The sequence below is a fragment of the Cebus imitator genome, unplaced genomic scaffold, assembly GCF_001604975.1.
Source record: "Cebus imitator isolate Cc_AM_T3 unplaced genomic scaffold, Cebus_imitator-1.0 Scaffold56, whole genome shotgun sequence".
Classification (NCBI taxonomy): Eukaryota; Metazoa; Chordata; class Mammalia; order Primates; family Cebidae; genus Cebus; species Cebus imitator.
Window position 1 is genome coordinate 8,518,950 of NW_016107371.1, and position 11,893 is coordinate 8,530,842.

The window sequence follows — 11,893 nt, forward strand, 5'->3', positions numbered from 1 at the left end:
ATGAGATAAATGCATAGCACATAATAGGGTGGTTAGCCCAGAATACAACACTCAACAGATATTAGTTTCTTCCATCTATATTTCCTTAGTTAATACAATTTTTTGAATCTATAAAATCCTACCTGACTGCAGATTCATCAGATCTCCCAGGATCTATTAAAGGAAAAGATAAAATGCATTGTAAATCAATAACAAATACATAGAATATTAAAAACATAAGAAGGCATAGTCATGCATGCCTGTAATCTCAACTACTTGGGAGACTGAGGCAGGAGGATCACTTGAGAAACCCAGAAGTTTCAGACCAGTTTGGAAAACATAGCAAGACTCTACCGTCATAAAAAAAATTATGCACTCGTGTGCATGCTTTAGACCATTTTTCTTTAAAGTATAGGACTGATGCTTTGTTACGAAGCATTCCTTTGGGAGCATACTTGAGACCTTATTAGAATTAATATAAATTATACCTACTGGTACGTGATTAGTGCAGTAGGAACTCTTACTTCCCTTACTTTGTATTTATTAAATGTAAAGAATAAATTTATCAAAATTTGATTTCTACAAGTGAACTTCAGTATACAAGTCATCTTAGACAAAGCATATGAGATTGACTAAAAATGGTATTGTTAGCAGAACAGGTGTGATGAGTGACCAGTGTCAAAGAGCATGATTTCTGAACCAAAATCTGAAGGGCTAACTGCCTTCATAGTATACAGTAGTTCCCTTATCCATGACATGTGTGGAAAAGACATACTTGCCACATTTTTCTTTGCTCTCACACCACAGAAACAAACATCAACAAAGAAGGCTTCCATGATCAAATGTAGGGAGGGTTTTTCCCCACCAACAAACAAGCAATCATTTCTGCAGATGACAAAAGCTGGGTATCCTGTAATTCAGTTCTCTGATAGCATCAGATTCCACAGGTAAAGGGCTCAGTACCATGAGACTGCCTCCCTACGTCAGTCCTAAGTCTGAAACTCCAGAACTTCTGACCAATTGGCTTCAATTTGTGTTAAATTGAATTGCTGGAATGGCTCAAAGTACTCAGGGAAACACATTTACCAGTTTGCTATGAATGACATTACAAAAGGTACAGATGAAGCGTTGCACACTGCAAAGTGTGGGGGAAGTGGGACGAACATTACATGCCCTCCCAGGACACACCATCCTCCAGGAACCTCAATGTATTCAGCGCACTGGAAGCTCTCCAAGCCCAGTCCCTTTGGGTCTTTATGAAAGGTTTATTACATATGCACCACTGATTAAGTAAATCACTGGCCGTTGGTGACTGAAAACCTTCAGGCTTTCTCTTCTCCCCAGAGTCTGCAGAGTGGGACAAGAGATCTCAACCCTCTAATCAACATCTTCACGATAATGACCAGTTGCCATCCTGAATCTACATAGGGGCTTCCAGCTGTCAATCATTATCATACAAAAAGACATCAGTTTGGAATTTCTAATGATTTTAAGAACTGTACACCAAGAAATGAGTCAATGTCTAAACAGATTTTACATTCGTTTTTACTTCTGTGGTTACAGCTAATAGTCAACTGTATTCCCAAAATATCACATGGAAAACTTCAGAAATAAACATGTCATAAGTTTTAGTGTGCCATTCTGAGAAGTATGATGAAACCTTGAGCCCCTCCATCCAGACCAGGATGTGAATTAGCCCTTTGTTCGGTACATCCACACTGCATATGCTGTTCACCCATTAGTCATCAACACGGTCTCCTTCTGTTGCCCGCCATCAACATCATTAGAGCCTGAAGATCCAGGGTCACTCATAGCTCATGAAGTTTTTTCTGACTTAGATTCAGGGGGTGCATAGTGGCCCAACACTGCATTACAATGCCTACCTCGTTCACCTCACTTCATCTCATTACACAGGCATCGTATCACTTCACATCATCACAGGAAAAAGGGTGAGAACCATCACAATATATTTTATGATGTTATTGTTAATTTCTTACTGTGCCTAATTTATAAATTAAATGCTATCATAGATATATATGTGTAGAAAAAATTGGTATGTGATTCAGTACGATTTGTGGTTTCAAGCATTTACTGGGAGTCTTGAAATGTATCTCTTACATTAAGGGGGAACTACTGCACTTACTTTGTTGAACACAATACAGCCTCCCTAGCTCTGCAGTTAAAACTGTTCAGGTTAGGATAAAATGACTGAAGAGCTCAAGAGAGATCACTGTGTTACTCTGGCTAATACTCTTCTGGGAAAGGTGCTGGGTGGTTTACTTAGTTGTAGCTATATGCTCAGCTCTACATATAATAAGGCCCAAATTCACCTGCTATTTTACCTCCCACAGAAAGAACCACTGGAAAGATCACTCATTTAAGAGCTTAATCACTCTGAATCACACCTCATATTCAGAGAGAAGCTTAAGAAACACTGGGGAGGTGTGGCAGGCTGCCAGGCAGTACTATCTCATGTGAAAAATGTATAGAAAGAAAACTACCAATGCTTTCCCCTCTCCCTAGCAGGAGAAAAAAAAATCTTTTTAAACCTATATAAAGCAAAATCGTGTGATTTCCTTGTCATCCCTCATGATAGAGAATCTAGTCATAGGTGAGTCATGTCATCATAATACAGACTGTTTTCAAACTCATCCCTCAAAGGAAGAGGATCAGTGAGGAGCATGGGTATTTACCTACAGCATTCACTGCCTGGTCTTATTTCCAACCGAAAGTATGTATGGAAGGCTTTGTGATTCCAGTTTTATAAAGTACAACCTCTTGAACTTCTTCCCTTCCAAGGAACAGAGAGTCTCTCTGAACCCACCCCATAAACCAAGATGCTCCAGTGTGTACTGTGTGGTAATGCATGGTGTCATTTTCCTCAGCCCTTTCTGTTATGTGGCAAATATCTACACAAATCATGTTTTCTAAATATGTAAAGTACATGTCACCAGGTCTTATGATTAAAAAAAGGAAGAAAAGCAAAAGGACAAAGTATATCTTAAATGACTACATTCAATTACTATAGAACTTTAACTTTTTAACTAGTCAAAAATATATCCACTGTATTATTTCAACTATATGACTCTTCTGAAAAAAGTAAAACTGTGAAGACAGAAAAGATCAGTGGTTGGAGTTGCTAGGAAGAAAGGGAGAGATGAACAGATATAGTATTGAGAATTTTTAGGGCAGTGAAACTGTTCTATCATATTAAAATAATAGATACATGTCATTATACATTTGTCCAAATTCACAGACTGTACAGTATTAAGAATGAAGCCTATGTCAACTATGAACTTTGAATGATTTTAATGTGTCAATGTAGGTTCATCTGTTGTAAGAAATGTACCACTTTGGTGGAAAATACTAATAATGGGAGGGGCCATGCATGTGTCGGAGGCATGGAAAATAATGAGAAATCTCTGTACCTTCCTCTCAATTTTGCTGTGAACCTAAAACTGCTCTAAGAAATAAAGTTATTGATCTAAAAGAGATACTCATTGTCTATGCATCCCAGGATTTCCAGAACAAAAACTAAAATGAAAAATAAAAGATATTCACTGAACCTGTTATTATGACATATTTAAGCAAGACATGGTGATCTCCAAAATTGGAGATCAGTAGAGACTAAAGTAATAATAGCATGTGGGCATCATTTCTCAAATTGAAGTATATAAAATACGTAAAACAAATAAATTTAATTGCATGTTCAGGCAAGAAAATATTGATAAAATGATTATTTTATCTTATTTCACAATTCTAAATGGAGTTAGCACAAGATGAAAACTAAATTAGTCATGTAATAAAAATAAAAGACCATTTTTATTCTAATTTTAAATCAGAAATTATTAGGTTATTTAATTTAACAATTTTACTGAAAGGCTAATGAGATGAGGAGGACAGATTGTAATTACCTAATACTGCTATGGTAACTTACAAAGAAATACCTGTTAGTCACTAAAACTCAAAAAAGTAACCAGCATTGCAACTAAGGATGGATCATACAACAGAAACTAGTACCAAGTTACCTTATCTTAGATTATTTGCTGTTAAAATGAAATTTTAAAACAGCACAAAAAATTAAGTTGACACTAAAACTTTTGTGCATAAAAGATTTAATGTAGCAGGCAAAAGACTGACATTCTTAGAAAGGCCCGCATGCAAGGCTGGCCCCTTGGCGGACGTTTTGGAAACAAATTGGGAGGGTTCCCACCATTCCCTGAGAAGAATGGCTTACTGTGTCTAAAGTGTTTAGAGAAACAATGTGGTTACTCTGAACAGATGCTTTCCTTCTGGAAGTCTGGAATTTGGGTACATGTGAGGGAGAGGAACCTCCATTTAAAAAACTTGGGTACTGAGTCTCTAATGAGATTCTGGTACTGGTAGACATAACTGCAGCTGTGTTGACAAAATGCAAGCCTGGGAGAATTAAGCAGATCCTGGGAACTCCACAGGATAGAACTCCTCAAAACTTGTGCCTGGTTTCCTGCAGACTTGACCACATGCACCTTTTCCCTCTAATTTTGCCTGTACCCTTTCATTGTAATAAATAAAAGATCCGAGTATGATTATTTTCTAAGTCCTGTGAGACCTTCTAGTGAATCACCAAACCTGGGGGTGGTCTTGGAAACCCTTGACACAAATACATCATATAAGACTTTTATTAAATTGATATGATATATGTTACTGTCATCAGATGGTTATTTCCAGAATAACTTTCCCTAATCTGTTTTTCTTTTATTTTCTTTTTTCTCCTTGGTATTTGACTTGGAGATTCTTGTATTTCTGTATCTAATTGCATAAAGCCATTGATGCAGGAGGATTATTTGAGCTCAGAAGTTCCAGACCAGCCTGGGCAATATAGTGAGACCTCATCTAAAAATAAATAAATAAATATATACATACATACAAACATACATACCTTATAAAAAATAATAGCTAAGCATGCTGGTGTATGCCTATAGTCCCAGCTACTTGGGAGGCTGAGGTGAAAGGATCATATGAGGCCATGAAGCAGAAGTTGCAGGGAGCCAAGACTGCACCACTACACTCAAGTACTAGCAACACAGAGAGACACTGTCTCAAAAATAAACAGATAAACAAACAAATCCATCAATAAATAATTGTGTATCCAGCTAGATGTAGCCACACATGACTATGGTCCCAGCTACTCAGGAGGATGAGGTAGGAGGACTGCTTAAGCCCAGAAGTTCAAGGCTACAGTAAACTGTAATTGTACCACTGAATAGACACTGTATTCACAACATAGAGACCCCATTTCTTATAATAATAATAATAATAATTAATTAATTATTTAAGTAACTTGTATAACTGGAGAACTCATCATTCAAGTAACTTGTATACCTGGAGAAAAACATATGACTACTGAGTAAAGTACAAGGCTACTACTGATCATAGAGTTCCTTTTACTTGCTTCTAATCTTTTTATTTATTATAAAACTAGAAACATGGTTGACCCATTAAAGGCAGTTCTTCACAGAACAAGTCAAAAAATCAAAAGAACTGCATCCAAAGTGTAGGATGTGTTATCTGCTGCTCCCTGCAAATAGTGGATTTGGTCATAAAAAATCAGCAGTTATTAAATAATTTATTAGTGTGTACATATGCCTGTGCAAGAGCACATGTATGTGTGTATATATGTGCATGTGCATATGTGTATGTACGTGTGTGTAAACAATGACAGATAAAACCATTCTGCTTATGTAAGAATATGTAACATAACTTGTACTTCTCACAAAGGAATTGTTTTTCTGTCTTCTGCACTCAGTAGGTATCTCCAAAATGTAATCTCCAATTTGTATGGGTGCACTCTGGTTCAATTTTACAGTTCTTATTGCCATTTACTTATGGTACAAGAAAGGGACTGTTGAGTTCCCAGTTCTAAAGATAGTTACTTTCTTAGTGACAAAAATTAATATGTAATACAGTTAACCCTTGAACAGCAAGGGTTCTAACTGCAGGGGTTTACTTATATGCAGATTTTATTCTGCCTCTGAAATCCATAGACAGATGAAGACCTTTGTGAGGATCCACTTATGTTTTATGAAAAGTCAATATATTTTTTCTGATGATTTTCTAACAGCTTCATTTCTCTACCTTACTTTGTTGTAAGAACACAGTACAATGCAGCAGCACAAATAAAATGTTTTAATGGACTGTTTATGTTATCAGGAAGGTTTCCAGTCAATGGTGGGTTACTAGCAGCTAAGACGGGGAAATTAAAAGTTATACTCAGATTTTCAACTGCACAGAGATTAGAGTCCCTAACTCCCACATTATTCATGGGTCAACTATAATTATTTATTTACTAAATACAAACAATCTAGTATAAAAATGAAATAGAAGATCCCTATGTATAACAACTTCAATTTGTTATAATGTGACTATAGAGAAAACATACAACATACTACTTGAACAATCTTTTTTTCTTATGCAAAAAATATTATATATTATTTTAGGGATTGTAATTAAGTAAATGATTTTTTTCAGACAATACTGTAATAGATTATAAATTAGATACAACTACCTTCTTAAATAACTCTGAATTCTAAATTAAAGAAGTTAAATTTTGAAAATTAATTTGCTTATATGTATATACATATATATACTTGCAATTTATACATATTTAAAAACTGGTCATTTTCCATTACAATTACCTTAATCTTACATCCTACTTTCTTTCTGATCAAGAGTAGTACCAACAAGATAAATGAGAAATTTACTATCAGAAATCTTACTTACCTTGAAGTATCTTCTTTTTATGTTCCAAAATTTGGTGTCAAATTCTATGTATAAAAAAGTAATAAATAAAATTGCTATTTTAATACTAAAATAAAAAATATTTACCAAACATATTAAATTCTTAAACCATTTCAGGCAATATCAGCACTAATACCAGAATTTAATTTCTGTCCCATACACTTCAAAATTTTAAGTTTTATAAGTTTATTAACCTTTTAATTAAAGAAAAAAGTGAAGTACTCATAAATGAAGGGAGCACAGCTCAGTAATTTAACTATAGTTAGCTGGACATCATGCAAAGTGTCCTGCACTCAGAACAAGCCCTTGCTCTGTAACCAATAGGTATTTGTGTTCAGACAAGTTGCTTCTCTTAGGCTCCATGATTTCTTCTAAAAAAATAATGATTTTGCTACCTTACTTCACTAGGTTGTCAGGAAGATGTAATGAGATTCCATGCTTAAATGTTCAGAGAAATAGTAAAGCCATGGAATAACTTATTCTTGAACTTTATGGCTGAAACTATTTTGGAGTCCCAAATGAAGGTTGATGTGTGTTTTTCCATAGGTTCAAATATTCAAATGTTGCAGTTTTCATAAAATGTTATTAAGTGCTAATTTTGTTTATTAGCTGTATTTATTGTGGCTTATAATTCAGGGCATTTTAGCTAATTCATAACTTATAACTAAATTTATATATATATTATCTCATTAAAATAGATAATTGTCCCCTATTACTGAGCTCATCAATCACACGAAGAGCAGAAAATTAACAGATGTCAAAACCTGGCTTGGACAACCACCACTCCTTCTCTACCTCCTCAAACTCTGAGCCAGCACGTCTGTGCCAGGATCCTCTCCAACTAACACACAAGAAAAACACCCTGTTTTTATTGTTTTTAAGGTTTATGAAGGAAATGCAAGTTGACATTTTCCCATTTCCAAGACATGTACTGACAACATATTTGCATGTAACATCCCATATGTTACTCAGCTCTGTTCTCATTTCATACATCACTGTACATCAATAGTTTTATAGTGATCATCACAATTTTAATATTGGGTATCTCCTGTTTAGGCTTGACTCACACTGCTTCCTTGGAGCTAATCAAGAAATAGTCAAATGACTTTCCAGGGGCAATGCAAAATATGGAATGCTTTATGAATTTGTGAGCCATCCTTAGGCAACAGCCATGCTTATGCTCATCTGCTCCCTATTAATCCAATTTTAAAGTATATGCTGCTGAAACAAGTACAAACCCCTATTTTATACATGGATACTTATGAGTCATAGATGAAGCTTAGCTCTGTTCAATCCAACTCACCTACTTGAGATTCAGAGAATTTTATCGAATGGCTTCCTGTGAAGCGGAACTTTAAGATATATTTGAAACTTGAGGTAGATATGCAAATAGCCTGGGAGATTTTTATTATTGTAGAAATGGATTATTTGAGAAGCCAACTGCAAGTTGATTCCCACTGCTCTGTGGAAAGATAACATGGAACCTTCTGCTATCTAACCAAAGCTGCTGCACAGGATATAAAAAAGCCTCAAGATACAAATCTGATAGCAAAAGGGAAGGGGAATGCTAATCTCTTCCTGCAAGATTATTTGAACATCTCTGACTGGTGGGAACATCTCAACTAATATTTATTAGAGAAAAGACCAACAGGGGTCTCAAAGGATAACTTACCATGAAGACCTAGGCTAAATCTAGCTAAGATGTGGGCTCCAAATAATGTTTTTAGTGTAGGGGAAGCACCAATTTGCTCACTATTTGTGTGGGTAAAGCTAGGAGGCCTGGCTCCCAGAGCAGGGTGCTGAGAACAATGGCTGAGCATAAGTACATAAACTAATAAACACCATAGCTTTGAACACTATGTATGAATCACCATGAAAGCTGAGGGGTCTAAATCAGTGAATGCATCCTGGTGGCAAAGGTCAATCATTATCAGATTGCAGGACCAGTTACAACGGCAACAATACAGCAAGTGAATCCATGAAAACAACAGAATAATTAGAATGGCCCATTTTCCCCCTTCTGACTTGTAAAGAAAGATTGCCTTCCTTGGACTTAGAAAACACCTTAGCTTCTTGGAAAATTCAAAGAATTTTATCTCACAGGAGATAGCCCCAGAGGACAATACAAGATTTTCTGCTAAACTGAACATTTCAAGACCCAATAACTCATTAGAAAAGTCAGGCCAAGCCTGGTAGCTAGCATTTTGAGAGGCCGAGGCAGGTGGATTACTTAGGCTCAAGAGTTCAAGACTAGCCTAGGCAACATAGTGAGACCCGGCCTCAAAAATAAATAAATAAATAAATAAATAAATAAATAAAAGAAGAAGAAGAAGAAGAAGAAGAAGAAGAAGAAGAAGAAGAAGAAGAAGAAAGAAAGAAATGAAGAAAAAAGAAGTCCAAGATGTGGCTCTATTTTTATCTGATGCATGGGGATTTTACTTAGAATAAAATGAACCACATTGAGATCCCTAGGCATAAAGGTCTTAAAAGTCCTGAAAGAGTCTTGCATTTTACTTCTAACTAATCTAGCCTTCTGCTTGACTTCTAGCTAAAAAGTGGACTAACTCTTGCTATTTCAAACTATCTGAACCAAACTATGAACTCTCACCTAATCTACAAGATTCAGTGGTTGCAATTATTTTAAACATCAATTTAGTATTAACTGGCCTTTTAATACAAACTCTTACCTTGTCAAACCATGACAAATAGCATAATCTTCTGCATCTCATACATACACGAGTAAAGACATTAATATTTTGCTGAAGAAAAATATTGACAATACCTGATGAGCCATAGTATACAGGAAGCATGAGGACTGCTCTGAAATAACAAAGAAATAACTCCATTCAAGAACTTTAATAAAGTCATTACTAAACAGCTAGTTCGATACACTCTATCAATTTAATATCCTGCCTGTCAATGTAGACATAATAACCATTTACATGTACTTGTGTCTATAAGCATCTTGGGTGCTCAAGTGTTCATCTTTGTAAATTATCACCAAGGCTAAAAGGGATGACAAGGAAGTCTCCTGTTCCACTGAGGTATGACATAATACAAGTTGCTAACTTATAGTCCCTTGATGGCCAAAACACTGTGCTGAGGTCGTTTATCTAAAGTAGGCAAAGATTTAAATGAAGATTTCCCCACTGCTTTCCTAGTCTGATATATTGTAATTCATATCTGCTAGGAGTCAGATAAGAGCTATTTACAGCCTCAAACGATAAATAATAACAATAATGACAATACTAGTCATAAACTCAAAGTCCACACTTCAAAAATAAAATACAAAAAACTTTAGCTAATATAAGATTACAAGACCAAAAACATCAGATTACAAATAACAAAAACTCTATAAGAGAAAATGAATCCTACTATATGTTATGTTGCTTAGTCCAAATATTTGCTTTTCTACCTGATTTGTGTTGATATTTTTCACTATATGCCAATAATTGTTAATCTTATTAATATTTCTGACTTGAATGACTCCACTCTAGAACATTCAGGTTTTTATTTTAAACAAGAACTACTGTACTGTCTCAGCCTATCAACAGCATATACATTTGCTTGTTTTTTCACTAAAAATTCCACCATTTGCTGTCTCTTGCAAATTAAAGCAAATAAAAGGGTGTGTTTCTGTCCTATAAAACAGCAAAAAAAAAAAAAATAAATAAATTAGAAATTTCTCAAATGAACTAAAAATCTTCTCTAAGATGTTTGAACTTCAACATACAATATAGAAAGGAAGTAAATGAAAACCAGTCCCTTGTTTCTCACTCTGTGCTTTCTGATGTGCTGCTCTTTGCCTTGCAAGCACACCTCTTCTGCCTCCCCACATTAACTGTGGTCATCACCAAAACTCCCTTCAAACATACCAGTCCCAAGAATCCTTGCTTTGATCACAGCACTTAGCATGGTATATTGTAATCACTTCATTGTTTCCCACTGAAACCAAGAGATTCTTGAGGGTAAGGCCTGTACCTTTTATCTCTATAGCCCCCAAAACCTAAAACATAGTAGCAAATACTTTAAGCTTTTTACATAAATTAAGATCTAAATTGCTATCTCTAGAGCAGTGTTTCTTAAACCATATTCCAAAGACTATTTGCTTATTGCAACCCAAGAGAAAGATTCCATGACAATCTGCATATGAGAAGTATTGGATTTTATATAACAATAATCAAGAAATCTCTTGAACTTTACCTAATACCCATTTGACAATACTTTTTGTGGCAAATATTAACATTTAAGGAATTAAGAGTTTCAGAGGTACAGTTTCCAGAGCTTCCCAATACAGTTGGAGGCTTCCTCTGGGTGGTACAAACTTGCTTGATTCACTTCTATCAATGATATCAGGATCCCAGATGCCAATGTCAGGCACTCCTGCTCCAAATGGGTCACTAAAGAAATGAGCTCTGAATTAAGAGTGATTGGCTTCAAATGTACATATTTTCCATATTATTAAATAGTCCATGGGTTTCTTTTAATACAGAGAACAGATTTTTATCTTAACTGTTACAAGGCTCAGTACGTTCTGTGTAAGAGAGAGAGGTTTAAAAAACTTAAAACTAAATATTTTAAAAAACCAAAGCTCAGTAAGAAATTCTATTTTCAATTGTAATGGTAATGCTGGGACCCTAATGCAACTCTACTTTTTAAATCCATTTTTATTGGTTTCCATTTAAATGGCTATTTAAAGTTATTTTTTATTTTAGGCTAAGTATAAAGCAAATACAAATATAATGGCTTATCAAAAAAGTTCTCATACTGATCCATATGGGTTACTTCTAGCATAATAAAAGTCAATAAGCCACTTGCATGTTTCAGGAAGACTGCTGAGGAGAAAGATATAATGTCTGCAATATTCATAAAGTATCCAACTATAACCAGGAATAACCTAAAAAAAACTTCTAGGCATTCATATGGGAAGATGATTATTTGTGGTATAAAGAAAAAGAGTTTTAAACTAAATTCTAAAATTCAACCCCATAACTGAGGGATTTATATAATCTATAGACTATATATTATAAACAAATACACAATGACTTAAAAGCCTTGAAATGTTTATCAAAATATACTACAACATAAGAGTTGTAAACTCAAATACTTACAAGGACAAAGGAAGGTTACCTGA

The 11,893-nt window shown here is 34.9% G+C and overlaps 1 non-coding gene across 1 annotated transcript; it reads right to left on the reverse strand.

Moving 5' to 3' along the window:
* Nucleotides 1-7,880: 7,880 nt before the first annotated feature.
* On the reverse strand, nucleotides 7,881-7,989 carry LOC119471329. Its single transcript, XR_005200360.1, has one exon. It is a non-coding gene; the product is annotated as a U6 spliceosomal RNA (small nuclear RNA).
* Between the last annotated feature and the right edge of the window lie 3,904 nt (nucleotides 7,990-11,893).